The sequence below is a fragment of the Gigantopelta aegis genome, chromosome 10 (assembly GCF_016097555.1).
Source record: "Gigantopelta aegis isolate Gae_Host chromosome 10, Gae_host_genome, whole genome shotgun sequence".
NCBI classification, from domain to species: Eukaryota; Metazoa; Mollusca; class Gastropoda; order Neomphalida; family Peltospiridae; genus Gigantopelta; species Gigantopelta aegis.
Genome location: NC_054708.1, coordinates 59,259,656 through 59,279,269, shown reverse-complemented (window position 1 = coordinate 59,279,269; position 19,614 = coordinate 59,259,656). Strand labels below are relative to the sequence as shown.

Sequence of the window (19,614 nt, the reverse complement as noted above, 5' to 3'; positions counted from 1 at the left end):
AATCTCCAGAGAGTAATCAAGGACGCTTCCTGTTATGTCCGTAACAAGCAAAGTAGGGTACACTTTTCAACAGACAGTACTCTTGGCGTTCCATCAAGGATCTGAGGATTTTGTATTGACGTGCCAATATCCACTCGAGTTCAAGCACGTCTGTTTCGAACGGCGCCTCTAACTTAGTCAGCGGCGGTGTCTAGGTCACAAGATGGTGTGTAGATTAAGTGACACTTAAAGGCGCAGAGACTAGTTTCAGCCCGTGAAAATTAACACTAAGTTTGGTTAATTGACAAACCTGTAACACATGCAATAAAGTTATAATAGAGTGAAAAGTTATGCACGGAAATGCGCGTTACACATATGACCCAAGTAGTTCAGTAATTGTTTGAAGATTATTTACGTTAATAGACCAAAATATATTCATTAAAATCATTATGTATAACTATATATACATGTATGTTTTTCCTAAAAACCTGATATACGATTATATAGTATGTACAATCGTGCCATATTGAGGGTAACAAATATATATTCTGTTCGTCATCTATGGCCTAAACTGTTCAGTAACGATTTGAAGTTGATGAACTTTAAAGATACAGACCCTAGTATCAACCTGTGAAAATTAACACTAAGTCTGGTTAATCTACAAACCTGTAACACATCTGAATACAGTTATAACAGAGTCAAACTAAAGTGTGTCATGTTTAAAAGGGGAATGAATGAATGAATGAATGAATGAATGAATGAATGAACGAATGAATGAATGAATGAAAGAATGAATGAATGAATTAATTAATTCATTCATTCATTCGTTAATGTTTATCGACACCTCATCACAAAAATACATACACCGGGAAAGACCGTCGAAAAATAGACTTTTGTTCGATAACCATTACTTCTCAGAGGGACGTGCGTTTTAGAATTACGATAAATGTATTTTGGGGTATTACTAAAACCAGGATGACTAGAAACACTTCGGATATACGAAAATGGGTATTCTAAACATTAAATGTAAGTAACTTCTAATTTAAATAATTAAAAAAACGTCGATAGTAGTTAAAAATACGTCGTAGTGTTTAAAAACTAGGTTCTGTGATTTTAATAGACTGGGACGGGGTGGACGTGACTGAACCCTAATTGGATATAGGCGCGTTAATACAGTTCCAGATTCAAGATTAAGTGCGGACTGAGTCTGGAATACAATGTAGTAGTTAGAGATCTGAGGCCTAACTCACAGAGCTCTCCTAATCTCTTTTAAGGTCTCTTAAGCATCAGCGCATCGTCCCTGCAAGTGTTTTTGCATTGTACTGTGAGATTACAAAATTGCCAGACTTTAGTGAATTAGGCCCCTGGATTACAAACCGAAGAGAAACAAAACCACAGACCCCCCCCCCCCCCCCCCCCCACCCCCCAAATAGATGGGCTACCAAATAGAACATAGCATGGAATACTTGACAGAACAAAAAAACCCACACCACAACACCAACAAATAAACTGACAAACAAATAAACAATCAAGTAAGAAATCAAACAAGCAAACAAACAAACAAGTAAGCAAACAAACAAACAAACAAACGAACAAGTAAGCAAACAAATAAACAAACAAAACACAAGCAAACAAACAAACAAGTAAGCAAACAAACCTGTTTACAAGTTATTCATAGTACAGTCGCTGAACTTGGAATTTTTTTTACTAAATGTTTGCTGAAACGTAAGTGAATTGTTTACGCCACCATGAACAATATAACTCAGTAAGAATTTCACGAATCTGGCTTCATCGACAAGGTATTGAAGAACCTCGCATATTTCAAATTCCTACGAACACTTCCGATGTTCCGAAATTGTAAATATCCAGAGAATTCTCAACCTTTTAAAGGGACATTCCTGAGTTTGCTGCAATTTTTAAGATGCTATTAACTAACAGAGACTTTTTAACGATTGTAATTAGATATCAAATATATGTTTCTGCATAAAATATTAGTGGCTGTATATTAAACGTGTTTCTGATCGTTCTAATATCTGCACTAGGTTAAATTTCAATGTATTTCCTAAAATATAATTTTTTCGTACGTACGAAATTATTTGAAGACAAAATCCAGTTTGGGCTTCTTACAAATATTACGACGACCAGAAACACTCTGAATATACAGACACTGATATTCTAAACAAGAAAATCTATTTAACATGTAAGTTTAATCGTAGAAATATTGTATTAGTCGGAAACATCTTATAATGCAGCAACTCAGGAATGTCCCTTTAACGAAAATATAATTTGCTCTATGCTTATTTACGATCATCCTAAACATGCTGTGTGAAATGCCTGGAGAGACTGCATAATATGTGAGACACAGCACTGATCGTCAGTATGTGTACATGTAGATATGGTAGTAAAACTGGGTTCTGGCTTATGTTACTTTAATACACGAAAGACCTCCCACGTTGTAAAACATGGCGATTAGTTAAAGGGACTGTCCCGAATTTGCAACCATTGTAAGATGTTTGCGATAACAGAGCCTTGTTGGCGACTAGTATTTCATATGAAATACATTTTCTTGTTTAGAATACCAGTGTCTGCATATCAAATGTGTTTGCGGTTATATGCTAATGTTTGTAGCACTAATGTTTTACTTTAATTTGTGATATCAGTATAAGTTTTCGTACGTACGAAATTATTGGGAGGTAAAATCCGGTTTGGGCTATTACAAGCATTAGGACAACAACCAACACCTTGTAAATAGAGACACTGATATTTTAAATAAGAAAATGTATTTAATTTGTATGTTACGTCATGGAAAAGGCTCTATTGGTCGGAAACATTTTGCAATATGGTTGTAAACTCAGGACCGTCCCTTTAACAGTAACAGCGCAATATGCGCATTGCTCTGACATTTCACTGTTTACCACAATTTTGAAAAAATCCTAGAAGCTGTAGTTTAGACATTGAATAAACAAAACGTTCAAAATGAAAGTAACTTGATGTTTCAAAAGAAATAATAAAAATGAAAGTCAAACATAAATATGTACGACATGTATTAGCGCTCGTTCTGGACTTGTAGAGGTTTTTAACAGAATAATATGTTCTAATCGCGGGATTTTGTCAGTACGTTTAACTGCTTCAACCTGACAACAACACAAGCGAACAAATTGTGATTGCACATTATTTTTTATGTTCCTATTTCAATTGGTAAGGAAGATGAATGAATGAATGTTTAACGACATCCTAGCACGAAGACTGAGTTGAAATGACATGACACCAACCTGTCCCAAATTGTTCCTGCGTTGGTATCCAAGATATAGGTTTTCAGGCAAGAAAAGTTAATAGACGGATTGATCGAACAAACTCACGCACGGACAGTCAAACTACGTCATAGCACAGTACTACCCGTTAAAGACAAACGTATAAAAAGAACATTCCTTTCTGATTACAAAAAATAAATAATTGCTTAAACTGAGACAGTACGATTGATGATCATTTCAACACATTCACAAAGATACTATTTTGAGTTTGCCATTGTAACAGGTTTCCGACCGTGTGGGCGCGTCGTAGTGGTTCAACGCTCCCCTGATGTCTGGTCGATCTAGGATCGATCCATCATCGGTGGGCTATTTCTCGTTTCAGCCAGAGCTCCACGACTGGTATATCAAAGGCCGTGGTACGTGTTAACTTGTCTGTGGGAAGGTGCATATAAAAGATCTCTTGCTACTAATGGAAAAATGTAGTGGGTTTCCTGTCTTAAGACTATATGTTGAAATTACCAGATGTTTGACATCCAATAGCCGATAATTACTAAATCAATATGCTCTAGTGGTGTCATTAAACAAAACAGATCATGACTAAAATTACACATAAAATACTATTTTTATTTGTTTAGAATACAAGTGTTTCACTGGCGTAGGAAGCGGGAGGGGGAAGTGGGCATGTCCCTCCCCCCCCTCACTTTGTAGCAGCAGCGATGGTTTATCTCTCTCTCTCTCTCTCTCTCTCTCTCTCTCTCTCTCTCTCTCTCTCTCTCTCTCTCTCTCTCTCTCACACTCTCACACACACACACACACTCTCTCTCTCTCTCTCTCTCTCTCTCTCTCTCTCTCTCTCTCTCTCTCTCTCTCTCTCTCTCTCTCTCTCTGGTACCTTCCTACGCCCGTGTGTTTGTATATACAAAGTGTTTCTGATTGCCTTCCAATAATTTCATACGTACAAAAAAATATACACTATGAACTACAGTGAAGCTTTAGCTATTCAAACATTAGGACCATCAAAACACATTAAGTATACAGACATTGATATTCTGAAAAACAGGAAATGTATTTAACGTGTGATATGTAGTTGTTATAAAGGCTCTGTTAGCCAGAAACATTTTACAATGGTGGCAGACTCAGAACAGTCCGTTTATGCATTTTACAAAATATATCTTATTGAACCTATATGCTCAGGTATATTTTAATTATTTTGTAGAAAAACAAAATAGACTAAAAAGAGAGAGAAACGAAACGAATCATAATAGATCTAGGTAGGAAATGTTTTATTTAACGACTCTTTCAACATAATTTATTTACAGTTATATGGCGTCGGACATATGGTTAAGAACCACACACACATTGAGAGAGGGAAGTCGCTATCGCCACTTCATTGGCTACTCTTTTCGATTAGCAGCAAGGGGTCTTTTATATGCACCATTCCACAGACAGGATAGTACATACCACGGCCTTTTTACACCAGTTGTGGAACACTGGCTGGAACGAGAAATAGCCCAATGGACCTATCGACGCGGATTGATCCCAGGTCGATCGCGCATCAGGCGAATCATAAAAATGCCTAGAATAAATATTTTAACTCGTTTGGCATCAAAACTTACAGCATTATTTTAACAAAACAAGCTGGCCACTGACTGAAGGATGAATATAAAACATCAGATCTTGATTGCAATTCTGAATTGCCACGACAAAAGAATATTAATTCAAATATTTTAGTTATGAATTAAATGATGAAAGCTACTAATCAATGATAACGTTTCTAACAACAAATAACATCAGATGAAATACATTAGATGGTTGAGGGAAACTACAAGAAAAACAATCACTTTCTTAACTATTTTCATTTAAAAAGTTAAATTAATTTATATTTGTATTTTTATCGTCGATACGGAAGAATTGTAATTCTTGCTTATGTACCCAAAATTTAAAGTCGGTGACATTAACTTTTCAAGAACTTTTTTTTCCCGCATAAATTTAATTTTTTTTATCAAGATGACCAGAAACATGAAGGGACGAATTTATGAAGCCTGATTTTCTTAAACACGGGTGTTCAAGCATTGTAACATGTATGTAGTTACACGCGTGTAAGACAAAAAAAAACCCAAAAAACAAAACAAAACAAAACAAACAAACAAACAAAAAACACAACAACAAACAAATAAACAAAGAAAAAACTAAACACACACACACACACACATACACACACACACAACCCCCCCCCCCCCCCCACACACACACACAAAACACAACCAACCTAACATACTTTGTAAATTCAACTCAACCCAAAAATGGTAAATTAAACAAAAATTAAAGTTGTAAGTACTGTTAAATTTAGCTATAAAAATATTGTTTTTACGATAATCTAAACTACTTTACACTTCCTAACACCTAAACGACTGAACACCAACAGTACTTACCACGTCGTCCACGGCAGTGCGCGGTGAGTCGTGTACTACACTTGTCACAGTCCCCGGTGTCAGCGACGTATGACTTGTGTCAGCTCTCTCTCTCTCTTTCACTCTCTCTCGTCACCGGCGAGGGGAGAACATTGATTTTATTACGGGACGAGCTGCACCGTGACGCAGTGTCAGACGGTCTCGTGTGTCGTGTATCGATCACCTCGGCTTGGCGGAGAGGCGCTCACGTGCTCGGGTGCAGTCGGCTCCGTGCTTTTCCGTAGATAGCATCAGTCTTTCGCGACATGTATATCAAAGGCCCTGGTATGTGCTATCTTGTCTGTGGGATGGTGCATATAAAAGATCCCTTGCTACTAATGAAAAAAAATGTAGCGGGTTTCCTCTCTAAGACTATGTAAAAATTACTAAATGCTTGACATCCAATAGCCGATGATTAATAAATCAATGTGCTCTAGTAGTGTTGTTAAATAAAACAAACTTCTTCTTCCTCTCAGTGGACTATATGTCAAAATGACCAAATGTTTGACATCCAATAGCTGATGATTAATAAACCAATGTGCTCTAGTGGTGTCGTTGAACAAAACCAAACTCTTTCAAGACAGAAGGGTCGGGTGGAGGAGCTCAAAGGTAGGAAGATCACCTGAGGAGCGATGGGTTGTAGGATCGATCGCTGTCGATGGACTCGTGTGCCCCACGACTAATGCATTAAATATCGTGGTATGTGCTGTCCTACCTGTGGGAAAATGTAGACATATATTAAAATTTTTTTACCAACAGCGGGTTTTTCTCCCATATCTCCCATATCTCTCTCTCCCATATCTCTCTCTCTCTCCCATATCTCTCTCTCTCTCTCTCTCTCTCTCTCTCTCTCTCTCTCTTCTCTCTCTCTCTCTCTCTCTCATCTCTCTCTCTCCCTCTCTCTCTCTCTCTCTCTCTCTCTCTCTCTCTCTCTCTCTCTCTCTCTCTCTCTCTCTCTCTCTCATACTCATATCTCTCTCTCATATCTCTCTCTCTCTCTCTCTCTCTCTCTCTCTCTCTCTCTCTCTCTCTCTCTCACCCACACACTCCTCATACACACCTCCCGACTGATTGACTCTCCGACCCCGAACTAATAGTGTATTGACATCATCCGAAAGACTAAATACATAAATAAATTAGATTAATTATTGAATGTATTTATTGTATTTTATTGTGTTTCATTTGACAATACAAAGACAACCTAGAACTAAGTGTTGAAACCGAAACGTATTCATGCGTTAACAGCATTTGCACACAATGCATAGCACAGATGAATCAACAGACAGTTTAACTGAATTGAACAATATTTAATAAAAATCACTGTCAGGCGAGCGATAACTCTACGTACTCAGATTGGTTGACTGGACAGACAAACAGACAGACAGACAAACAGACTAGACCAGAACAAAACAGCGGAGCAGACAAGAACAGAACAGTTGAGCAGAGTACAGAGAAAGGACACAAAACATAACGGAACACAGAACAGATGAGAACAGGGTTTTTTGTTTAACGACACCACTAGAGCATATTGATTTATTAATCACCGGCTATTGGATGTCAAACATTTGGTACTTTTGACATACAGTCTTAGAGAGGAAACCCGCTACAATTTATCCATTAGCAGAAAGTGATCTTTTATATGCACTATCCCACAGACAGGATAGCACATACCACGTCCTTTGGTATACCAGTCGTGGTGACCTATCGAGAAATAGCGCAATGGGCTCATCGACAGGGATCGTTCCAGACCGACCGTGCATCAAGCGGACGCTTTACCACCGGGCTACGTACCGCCCTGGTGAGAAAAGGGAGGAAAACACAACACCGGATAGAAAACAGAATATAATAGAGAACACGGAACAGAACAGAACAGAACAGAACAGAACACATAACCTAACAGAAAACAAAACAGAACACAGCAGAATACAGCAGAATACAGAACCCAAAACAGAAGAGAACAGAACAGAGAACAGAACTGAACTGAATAAAACAGAACAGAACTGAATAAAACAGATCAGAACATAATCAAACAGAACAGAACACATAACACAACACAGTATACAAACATAAACAATAGAACAAAGAACAGAACAAAACAGAATAGAAACACAAAGCCCAGAACAGAACAAATAATACAGAAGAGAAGAGAGAAAGGAGCAGAGACATAAAAAAAAGAACAGGACAGAACATTGAAAATATAATAGAGAACAGAACATATAGCAGAGAGCAGAACAAAACATGACACGAAGAGAGTGCAGAAGATAAAACATACAGGAAAACCGAACAGAACAGAACAGAACGCTGATTCCAGAATGTCACCAAAATTAATATATACTCTTCAAAAGAAGAAACGCAAAACCACACTGTCGTAACATTTGGAGAATTGATTTAATTATTGAATGGTGAGTCCGATAATTACTAAATGTTGCAGGATTGTTCACAATTCACTCTAGTCCATTGTGAGTAAGTGATAGGACACACCACCAAGGTCAAGGTCATCTGGAGTCAATACCGGGTGTGGCCTCCGCGTGTGTTGACAACTGCCTGGCACCGCCTGCCCATTGAAGCAACCAGAGTACGGATGACGTCCCGGGGGATGGTGGCCCACTCGGCCTGCAAGGCTGCTGCCAGCTCGGGCAGGGTCTGGGGCTGTGGTTGTCGCTGTCGGAGGCGTCGGTCCAACTCGTCCCATAGATGCTCAATTGGGTTCAAATCCGGTGATATCGATGGCCAAGGAAGGACATTAATGTTGTTGTTCTGTAGGAAAGCCGTTGTGAGACGTGCTGTGTGAGGCCTGGCGTTGTTATGTTGGAACACTGCGTTGGCGTTGGCCATAACTGGAACGATGTGTGGCCGGAGGATCTGGTCAATGTAGCCCTGTGCATTCAGGTTGCCCTGCACGTGGACCAGGTCAGTTCTGCCAGTGTGTGAGATGGCTGCCCACACCATGACACTACCCCCGCCGAATCTGTCCACTTCCTGCACGCAGTTTGCCGCATAACGTTCACCACGACGCCTATACACGCGACATCTTCCATCATGACGTCGGAGCAGAAATCGGGACTCGTCACTGAACCACACCTGTCTCCATCGCAGTTGAGGCCATTGTCGATGAATCTGGCACCACTGCAGTCGGAGTCGACGGTGTTTGTGGTGTTAAGATGACACCTCGAACTGGACGTCTGGCACGAATTCCTACCTCACGTAGGGCGGTTCCGTACGGTCTGGTCGGATATCCTGCGCAAACCTGGTATTGCTGCGGCTGTGGAGGTGGCAGTAGTCAATCGTTCCCGAAGGTGGCGTACCCGGATGTAGCGGTCCTGCCCGGGGGTAGTGACCCGTGGTCGACCGGATCTAGGGAGGTCACGTGTTGATCCATGTTGCTGGTAACGGTCCCATAGTCTGGAGATGGTGCTTTGGGACACATGGAATGCCCTGGCAACGGCCGTTCTGGATTCGCCTGCGTCTAGTCGGCCGATGGCATTGTTTCTCTGCGGTTCACTGAGACGTGGCATGTCCTGGATTGTCAACTGTCGGCCAGATACAGAGGCTAGGCAAGCGAACACCCTGCACTTTTATACTGTCGGTGTTCATGTTGCACGTGCAGACAACGCACGTGCAGTGGTGACATGGTTTGCACGTGGCTGCGTTTTTGCGAATATTCACATTTTGGAACTTTATTGTACAGTAGCTGCGTTTTATCGAATGTAACCGTGGGAATGTGTTTGGGACATGCAATGACCTTATATTCACAAAGCATGAACCGGTAGGAAACATAAAATCGGAGTTATAACCCATTTGTACCCTTTTGCGTTTCTTTTTTTGAAGAGTTATATTTAAAAAAAAAAAAAAAAAAAAATAATAATAATAATAATAATTAATATGATAACAAATATCACATTGATTAGAAATACTTGACAACCAGTAACCAATCTATCTCCACTTTATTACTGCCGCTTGGTGTTTCCTATCAACTATGTCATCGCGTTTTGCTAAATATGTGACGGGATAATATTAAAAATTAATATATAGCGTGTTTGAGCTATAAACACGGTAAACCCGTATTGAGATCATGATGATTTAATTTTCATTTTAACTTGGTATTCCCTGCTTATTTTCAATTACGGTTCAAGCACGCATAAGCTGAGTGGATAATGATGGTGCCTTGTAATTTAAAAACCGCCTGCGACAATTTAGTTCCTTTCAAAAACCTTATACTTAAGAAAGGTGTCCGCCCGAGTAAAATCGTTAAAACTCACTCAGTTGATGGAAGCTGGCATTGGGATGCGAACCACGTACCTAAAAGCCTGATAGGCTTAACCACTAAACCACCAAGGGGGCTTAATATTCCGCTGTCACTTGTATTTCTATTAAGATCTAATTAACGTAACACTGTTCATTTGTAATAATCCAGTCTTCACAATTATTATATACTTTCCTTACCTTCTGTTCGTAGTTGGGCGGGATGTTGCCCAGTGGTAAAGCGCTCGATTGATGCGCGGTCGGTCTGGGATCGACCCCCGCCAATGGGCCCATTGGGCTATTTCTCGTTCCAGCCAGTGCACTACGACTGGTATATCAAAGGCCGTGGTATATGCTATCTTGTCTGTGGGTGGTGCATATAAAAGACCCCTTGCTACTAAACGAACAACGTTGCGGGTTTCCTTTCTAAGACTATATGTCAAAGTTATCATATGTTTGACATCTAATAGCCGAGGATTATTAAATCAATGCGCTCTAGTGGTGTCGTTATCTGTTCGTAGTTATGAGGCGGAATGCAGCCCAGTGGTAGAGCGTTCGCCTAAGGTGCCTTGGGTCCCAGAATCATTTTCCCTCATAAAGGCCGCGGTATGTACTGTCCTGCTTATGCGAAAATGCATATAATATATCCCCTGCTGTTTTATCGGTACAGGGGTGGACATGACCCTGTGGTGTTTAGCGCTCGTTAGGCCCTTTGGACTATTACTCTTTCTGTGACCTGGTAGAGCAAATCATTCAGTTACTTCTAAAATCACAATGTACAGAACTGGCACGTTGATGCAACACAATCTACCAAAAACGTAAAGCTGTTAAAATACGTGGGTTTGAATTATATTTAAAGATAAAATATCTTACTTTTTAAAACAGTAAAAATTATAATATGCAAAGCTTGTTCCTCTTAAAAACCTATTTTATTATACTAGTGTACTTTTAAATATTTTGTACAATCCTTCTACCTTGACACCGGCCTCGGTGGTGTCGTGGTTAAGCCATCGGACATAAGACTGGTAGGTACTGGGTTGGCATCCCGGCACCGGATCCCACGCAAAAAGCGAGGTTTAACGACTCAGTGGGTAGGTGTAAGACCACTACACTGACTTCTCTCACACTAACCACTATCTCACTGTCCTGGGCAGACAGCCCAGATAGCTGGGTTGTGTGTGTACCCAGGACAGCGTACTTGAACCTTAATTGGATATAAGCATGAAAATAAGTTAAAATGAATGAAATGAAGTACTCAGACCTACAATGAGAAGTGCCCAGATTTCGTTCTGATCCGCCGTTAGTTGAAATTAATTAATGAATGCATCTTGATTCTTAAATTTGGTTTGTAATCTTGGACTACGTTTGTGCCACTAAATGGTCGCCTGGCGTGTAGTAAATATCTGCCCTCGTCACTTCTCCTATTTACGAACTCTACTTTCATTCCGGCCACCACTCCGCAGGTTTCCGAACAATTCGGTCGATTGCGGTTTCTCCGGTATTTCACCAGGATGTGTAAAACGAATCAATATGTAGTTAACTAACATTTATGTACCGGAAGTTTGCGTTACACATGTGACCCAAATAGTTCAGCAATTGTTTGGAGATTGTTGAATTTAATAGACAAAAATATACTCATTAAAATAATTATGTATAACTATGTATTATGGTTACAAGTTCTTCCTGAAAATCTGGTACAAGATTATATATCGTGTACAATCTTGACATCGTGAGTGTAATATAAATATATATTCTGTTCACTCGGGGCGGGGCGTAGCCCAGTGGTATAGTGCTCGCTCAATGCGCGGTCGGTCTGGGATAGATCCCCGTCGGTGGGCCCATTGGGCTATTTCTCGTTCCAGCCAGTGCACAACGACTGGTATATCAAAGGTGGTATGTACTATCCTGTCTGTGGGATGGTGCTTATAAAAGATCCCTTGCTGCTTATCGAAAAGAGTAGCCCATATCAATATCTGTGTGGTCCTTAACCATATGTCTGACGCCATATAACCGTAAATAAAATGTGTTGAGCGTCGTTAAATAAAACATTTCTTTCTATTCTGTTCACTGTCATCAATGGCCCAAATTGTTTAATAACAATTTGAAGTTGGTGAACTTTATTATACGCCAATGAATACAGCGATTGAAATAATTATTTCATTGTACAAATTGTATTGCCAACTATAGAGTGTTAATAATAAACGGCCGATTGCAATTCGAAGCGTGCTACACTTTTATAATGATGATCCAGGTGGTCAGGTCATAGGGTTATACGTGCACGTTCAGAACAAGCTGCTGTAGAGCACGCCTGGCATGGGCGCAGGTGCCGGCCTCGGCTGACTCCTCCGTCCAGAACCGGACAAGGGTTGGGGTAGGAGGGAGATGGGACCGACCCGTGCTTGCAAGTGCAAGGGAGCACAAGCAGCCCGATCAGGATCGGTAGCTGGCGGGGGAAATTTGTGATGATGCTAATATATTATGTTCTTATGCGTTGCAGAGCGTTATATAGCGAACGATATTCATTTGAATAAATATTTAATTTTAAATATTATTTTAGTGATTTGAATTTACTACAGTGATTTGTAAACGGCTAAATATACATACACTTTTTAGTAAATCGGCTTTGTTACAAACTGTGACATCTAGTTTACCATTCGTCAGTTTCTGATATTAGTTAAAGCCGCACACCCTAGTTCCATCCAGCGAAAATAAATTATAATTTTGTTAATCTACAAACCTGTAACACACTTAGATCACGTTTTTATCAAATGGAGTGAAAAAGCAGGTTTTATATCGATAAATACCATGGGAATCCCCATGTCCCAATTGCTTGAAATAATTTTGAAAGTTAGTATTTTGATATCACCGGTAGATGTCGCTCGAAGCACAACAATGCCTACGTCACGACAAATTTCACAGACTTGGGGTGCGTTTCTTTCACCTCTCCTGGACATGTTCCAACTGTTCTGTCCTGGTTGTATCCCCTCTCCAGATATCGTAAGACTTAGCAAAATTATTGGTTTTGTATTGAGAAACTTACTTGTCTGAACTATATTGTTACTGAAAATGTTCACGAACTGTGAAGAAAAATCTCACAAATGAACAACAACAAATCGGATGTTGATTGCGCGAACCGTGCACGAGACAACAAACCGAACCAAAATGATAACGGTCACGTGGTATACCAACGTCTGTGACATTGAAATGGAAATATCCCCTCTAAAAATAGATTAGACCTTGTCTGCTCAACGGTTTTTTCTCAAACGTGCGTCCGTTTTTAAGAAACACGAAAAATGTATTTTGTGGTATTACAAACACCAGGATTACCAGGATTACCAAAAAACACTTCAGGTGAATGGAAATGTATATTCTAAATAATAAATGGTAAGTAAAGAGCAATTTTATTTGTGAAAAAAATGGGTTTAATAGCGAAAAACAACGCCGTAATGGTTAACAACTAGCCGTAACTAGGGTGTGTCCCTTTAACGCGCTACGCCATTCACACAGTGTGTAAAACGGGTTTGGTGTTATCATCGCATGAACGTCAAAAATATTTAAGTTAGTAACTCTCCATATATTAAAAATAACCTAGACGTGGTGTTAGTCCAAGATGTGATTAGGAGTGTCGTAAAGAATATGCATTTGGATCCACCTACGATGTACTTGTTACAAGAAGAACTTTAAGTGCGCAATGCGTTAGTCCTACCACAGTGTATTTGCGTCAGAGGTAGAGCGAGAGACGCAACAGCTGATACCCTGTCTAGTTCAAGTCCCGTGGGCAGGACTGGGCAAACAGATATAGCATATTTAAACCTACTTTTTAAAAAGACCAATATAAACCCAAGTAATTTTGATAGCTATAACGTATGGGAAAGAAAAAGAAAGACATGTTTTATTTAACGACGCACTCAGCACATTTTATTTACGGTTATATGGCATCAGACATATGGCTAAGGTCCACACAGATCTTGAGAAACCTGCTGTCACCACTTATTATTTAGGGTTATATAGCATCAGATATTAAGAGAGGAAACCTGCTGTCGCCACTGAATGGGCTACTCTTTCCGATTAGCAGCAAGGGATATTTTATATGCACCATCCCACAGACAGGATAGTACATACCACGGCCTTTTATATACCAGTCGTGGTGCACTGGCTGGAACGAGAAATAGCCCAATGAGCCCACCGACGGTGATCGATCCCACACCGACCGCGCATCGAGCGAACGCTGTACCACTGGGCTACGTCCTGCCCCTAGCGGGACGTAGCCCAGTGGCCAGATACCGACTCAAGGCTCAATGGGTAGGTGTAAACCACTTGCACCGACCAGTGATCCATAACTGGTTTAACAAAGGCCATGGTTTGTGCTATCCTGCCTGTGGGAAGCGAAAATAAAAGATCCCTTGCTGCTAATCGGAAGAGTAACCCATGTAGTGGCGACAGCGGGTTTCCTCTCAAAATCTGTGTGGTCCTTAACCATATGTCTGACGTCATATAACCGTAAATAAAATGTGTTGAGTGCGTCGTTAAATAAAACATTTCTTTCTTTCTTTCTTTCTTTCCCAGTGGCAAAACACATTTCTGATACGCGGTGGATCTGGGATCGATCACCGTCGGTGGGCTAATTAGGCTATTTCTCGTTCCAGTCAGTGCTCTATAACTAGTATATCAGAAACCGTGGTATATGCTATCCTGTCTGTGGGATGGTGCATATAAAAGATCCCTTGCTGCTAATCGGAAAGAGTAGCCCATTCAGTGGCGACAGCAGGTTTCCTCTCTTAATATCTGATGCTATATAACCCTAAATAAAATGTGTGTTAAGTGCGTCGTTGAATAAAATATGTCTTTCTTTTTCTTTCCCACACGAAATAAATATACATGCTACTAATGGAAAAATGTAGCGGATTTCCTTTCTAAGACTATATATAAAAATAACCAAATGTTTGACATTCAATAGCCATTGATTAATAAATCAATCAATGTGCTCTAGTGGTGTTGTTAAACAAAACAAACAAATAAACGCTTTTAGCATTACAAAAGTTTATATGGAGGGAGGGGTACACAAAGTGCCAAATTTGGAGTTACACTTGAAATCAGGCCCCGTGCTTATAAACCTTAAAGTCCAGACTTTAATAAAGTCCAGACTTTAACGTCATGGTAACGCCATTCAAATAGCATTACGTTAAAGTCTGGACTTTATTAAAGTTTAAGTTTAAGCCTTTAAGTTTTATAAGCACGGGCCCTGCACTAACTGGCATATGACGTCATCACCTTTGTCAAGACTGAAAAACAGTATGTGGTAAAATGAAGCATAAACACGAGACCATCGAGCTAATCATTGCTTCATTAAAAACATCTGTCTTCTATCAAAAGATATTTTATGAATTCGCAATCAATATGTACGTGACTGAAAAAAGGAGCATATTTAGAATATTAATTAGTTTTTCAATAATAGTTTGCTGGATATAATTATATGGATGTGTCTGGGTCTTTTAAAAACATTCATAATGAATAGTGTTTTTCCACTATTATCTAACATTACAATGTTGTTTTCTCATATCAGTCATAAGTTGGTGTATGCCAGTACTGATTTGAACTTATTATCTGTCTTTATTTATTTATTTATTTATTCTTATAGTTATTCCTTAAAAAATATGATGATATTTTAGTTTAATCGTAACTTTCTGCTTATTATTAAAAACAAACCAGAACAATTATAATAAAAAGTTACACACACAAAAAAACAACCTCTATATATACTGCCATTAAGACACACCTGTCTTGCTAATACAAATTAATTGATCATTCTTTTATCACATCTAAAAATGATTTCCTGTACAGGTTTTGTTTGACTGGCGTTTTTTGATACTTTGATTTATACAACTAATCACCATAATAACATATAGGTGTACAAGATGTAGGCGTACATCATAACATGTACTTATACCAATAACATCAGTCGGTAGAGCTCTAGAAGGAAGGAAGGAACGAAGGAAATGTTTTTTATTTAACGACGCACTCAGCACATTTTATTTACGGTTATATGGCGTCGGACATATGGTTAAAGACCACGCAGATATTGAGAGAGGAAACCCGCTGTCGCCACTTCATAGACTACTCTTTTCGATTAGCAGCAAGGGATCTTTTATATGCACCATCCCACAGACAGGATAGTACATACCACGGTCTTTGTTACACCAGTTGTGGTGCACTGGCTGGAACGAGAAATAGCCAAATGGGTCCACCGACGGGGATCGATCCTAGACCGACCGCGCATCAAGCGAACGCTTTACCGTCACAGGAAGGAAGGAAACGTTTTATTTAACGACGCACTCAGTACATTTTATTTACGGTTATATGGCGTCAGACATATGGTTAAGGACCACACAGATATTGAGAGAGGAAACCCGCTGTCGCCACTTCATGGGCTACTCTTTTCGATTAGCAGCAAGGGATATTTTATATGCACCATCCCATAGACAGGATAGCACATACCACGGCCTTTGATGTAACAGTTGTGGTGCACTGGCTGTTACCGTCACGAGGTCGAACCACCCCAATTGACCATTTCTCTGACTGTTTTTTTTTCTCCGTCCCAACCAGTTCTCCAGGACTGGTTCCCCTGCGCGTGCTGTAACCTCACCGTGGTGCAGGGGTGTAACATTCTCTTTGAGAATGGCCAATACAGCACAAATTGAAATTTTGAGTAAAAGTCAGTATCTGTCGGTGATATTTGTATTTTTGCACAGTTCTTTACACCGTTTTTATTTAAATATTGAATTTTTATATTGATGTTGATCATCACCTTATTTGTTTGCATTACCATAGTTTGACACTCAATAGCCGATGTATTTTTCGCACTGGGGTGTCGTTAAACATTCATTCATTCATTCAACCGGCCTCAGTGGCGTCGTGGCAGGCCATCGGTCTACAGGCCGGTAGGTACTGGGTTCGGATCCCAGTCGAGGCATGGGATTTTAATCCAGATACCGACTCCAAACCCTGAGTGAGTGCTCCGCAAGGCTCAATGGGTAGGTGTAAACCATTTGCACCGACCAGTGATCCATAACTGGTTTAACAAAGGCCATGGTTTGTGCTATCCTGCCTGTGGGAAGCGCAAATAAAAGATCCCTTGCTGCTAATCGGAAGAGTAGACCATGCAGTGGTGACAGCGGGTTTCCTCTCAAAATCTGTGTGGTCCTTAACCATATGTCTGACGCCATATAACCGTAAATAAAATGTGTTGAGTGCGTCGTTAAATAAAACACTTCTTTCTTTCTTTCATTCATTCATCCCACGACTGGTATATCAAAGGCCGTGGTATGTGTTGTCATATCTATGGGAAAGTGCATATAAAAGATCCCTTGCTGCTAATGAAAAATGTAGAGGATATTCTCGAAGACCACGTGTCAAAATTACCAAATGTTTGTCATCCAATAGCTAGTGGTGTCGTTTAAACAAATGAAAACACACTTTAATTTAGATTCTAATAATGGTGCCTTAATGACTATAATCAGGTATAAGCAGAAGGCATGTAAGTTATATTTCTAACAATATTTTGTTTTTGTTGTTGTTGTTTTGTTTGTTTTTGTTTTGTTTGGGATTTTTTGTTGTTGTTGTTGTTGTTGTTTTGTTTTTTGTTGCGTTGTTGTTGTTCTTGTTTGTTGTTGTTGTTGTTTGTTTTTTTGGGGGGGGGGGGGGTTGCAGTGCCTGATCTCTAATGTATTCGTCTGGACCTAATATTAAGTTATTAAGTTACTTATTAAGCCCACTGTGACCAGCCTTGGCGATTTTGTGTTTGTAATTAATAACTACAGTATTGACAGGCAATGATGCATCTAATATCATAATGTCTGTCTGAATATAATCGGTCATCCAATTTCACCTATACGTGGCCGTTTGATACAACATGGCCTACTTTTGTGACACCTATTATTAAATAAATAAATAAATAGAAATTTGAAGAAAAGAATCTATGCTGAACAGCAAAAGTAATGCGGATGTTAATGTCTTTGTCTTTAAACCATCCAGATGAAAAGAAACAAGTTTGTTTTGTTTAACGACGCTACTAGATTGATTTATTAATCATCGGTTAGTGGATGTCAAACGTTTAGTAATTCTGACATACAGTCTTAGAGAGGAAACCCGCTACATCTTTCCATCAGTCATGTCATGTCATAGGGTTTGACGTGCACATTCAGAACAAGCTGTTGTAGCGCACGCCTGTCGTGGGCATAAGAGCCGGCTCCTCCGTCCATGACAGGAAAGGTGGGGGGAGGGGAGAGGAGGGACCGCCTGCACTGGCAGGTGCAAGAGAGCACCAGCAGCCCGATCAAATCGGTAGCAGGCGGATGGGGGTGGTGGTGGTGCTATGGAATTTGAATGGAGCAGTTAAATGCCAAAGAGAAAAGGGTGCGCAATTTTGATTGAGGGAATTTGGCGCAATTTTGAACGGTCGGTCGAAAGGTAAATGGCCGAGCTAATATAGGTTTTGATATTAGTGAATCGATAGTAGCTCGTTAATTTTCATCAGTAGCAAGGGATCTTTTATATACACCATCCCAAAGGCAGGATAGCACATACCTCGGTCTTTGATGTACCAGTCGTGGTGCACTGGCTGCAGCCAAATGGACGCCCCCCCCCCCCCCCCCAAAGGGATCGATCCCAGACCGACAGCACCTCAAGCGAGTGCTTTACCACTTGGCTATGTCCAGCCCCATGCAAAGAAAAGTTAACAAGAATATAAAACTCGATCTTTTGTCTGTATATATATATTTTTATATACTAAAATTATCAATGTTTTGTGAACATTATGGATCCTTTGATAATTTATTTATTTTAGGTCGTAATCAAATCCCATAGATGACAATAGTAACATGTGGCTAAAACTCCTACCTGCAGCGTATCATTCGACATAAACACCACGGATATAAATACTACCACCCCTCACCCTTACAGTGAATCAGAAAAAAATAGGGGGTCAAGCTGCTTATTTCATAAGATAACGGGTAGCGTCTATGAACACAATTTGAGTACTTTTTTTTACAGGTACAAAATACATGTTTCAAGCCCATAGCTACTTGATACAGTGGTACTAGATGAAATAAAATTGGATACATATTTTGTCCAGATGGATTTTAACCCAGCTGGAAGTTTAGTACTACTTATAACGATTTATACTGTCAAGTTAAAGGGACATTCCTGAGTTTGTTGCATTGTAAGATGTTTCTGACTAATAAAATATTTCTACGATTAAACTTACATATTAAATATATTTTCTTGTTTAGAATATTAGTGTCTGTATATTCAGTGTGTTTCTGATCGTCTAAATATTTGTAAGAAGACCAAACTGGATTTTGTCTTCAAATAATTTCATACGTACGACAAAAACAATAGTTTAGAAAAAAAGATGAAATTTAACCTAGTACAGATATTAGAACGATCAGAAACACGTTTAATATACAGCCACTAATATTTTATGCAGAAACATATATTTGATATGTAATTAAAATCGTTAAAAAGTCTCTGTTAGTCAATAGCATCTTAAAAAGTGTAGCAAACTCAGGAATGTCCCTTTAACAACTGTTCAAGAAGTTATATATAAATAGGCCACAGGGGTATTTCTAATGCCATTGTTTGTGCATTGAAAAGTGTCCGTCACCCATTTATGAACAGTTTATAGTAGTTATTTA

General features: G+C 39.5%; 1 protein-coding gene across 1 annotated transcript in view; it reads right to left on the bottom strand.

Annotated features, from left to right (window-relative positions):
* LOC121382638 (gastrin/cholecystokinin type B receptor-like) overlaps nt 1-5,746 on the bottom strand; it is a 42,022-nt gene extending 36,276 nt beyond the window's left edge. The window contains exon 1 of the mRNA XM_041512171.1: nt 5,663-5,746. The gene's annotated coding sequence lies outside the window, so the exon portion shown is untranslated. The remainder of the gene's footprint in view (nt 1-5,662) is intronic.
* Nucleotides 5,747-19,614: the final 13,868 nt, after the last annotated feature.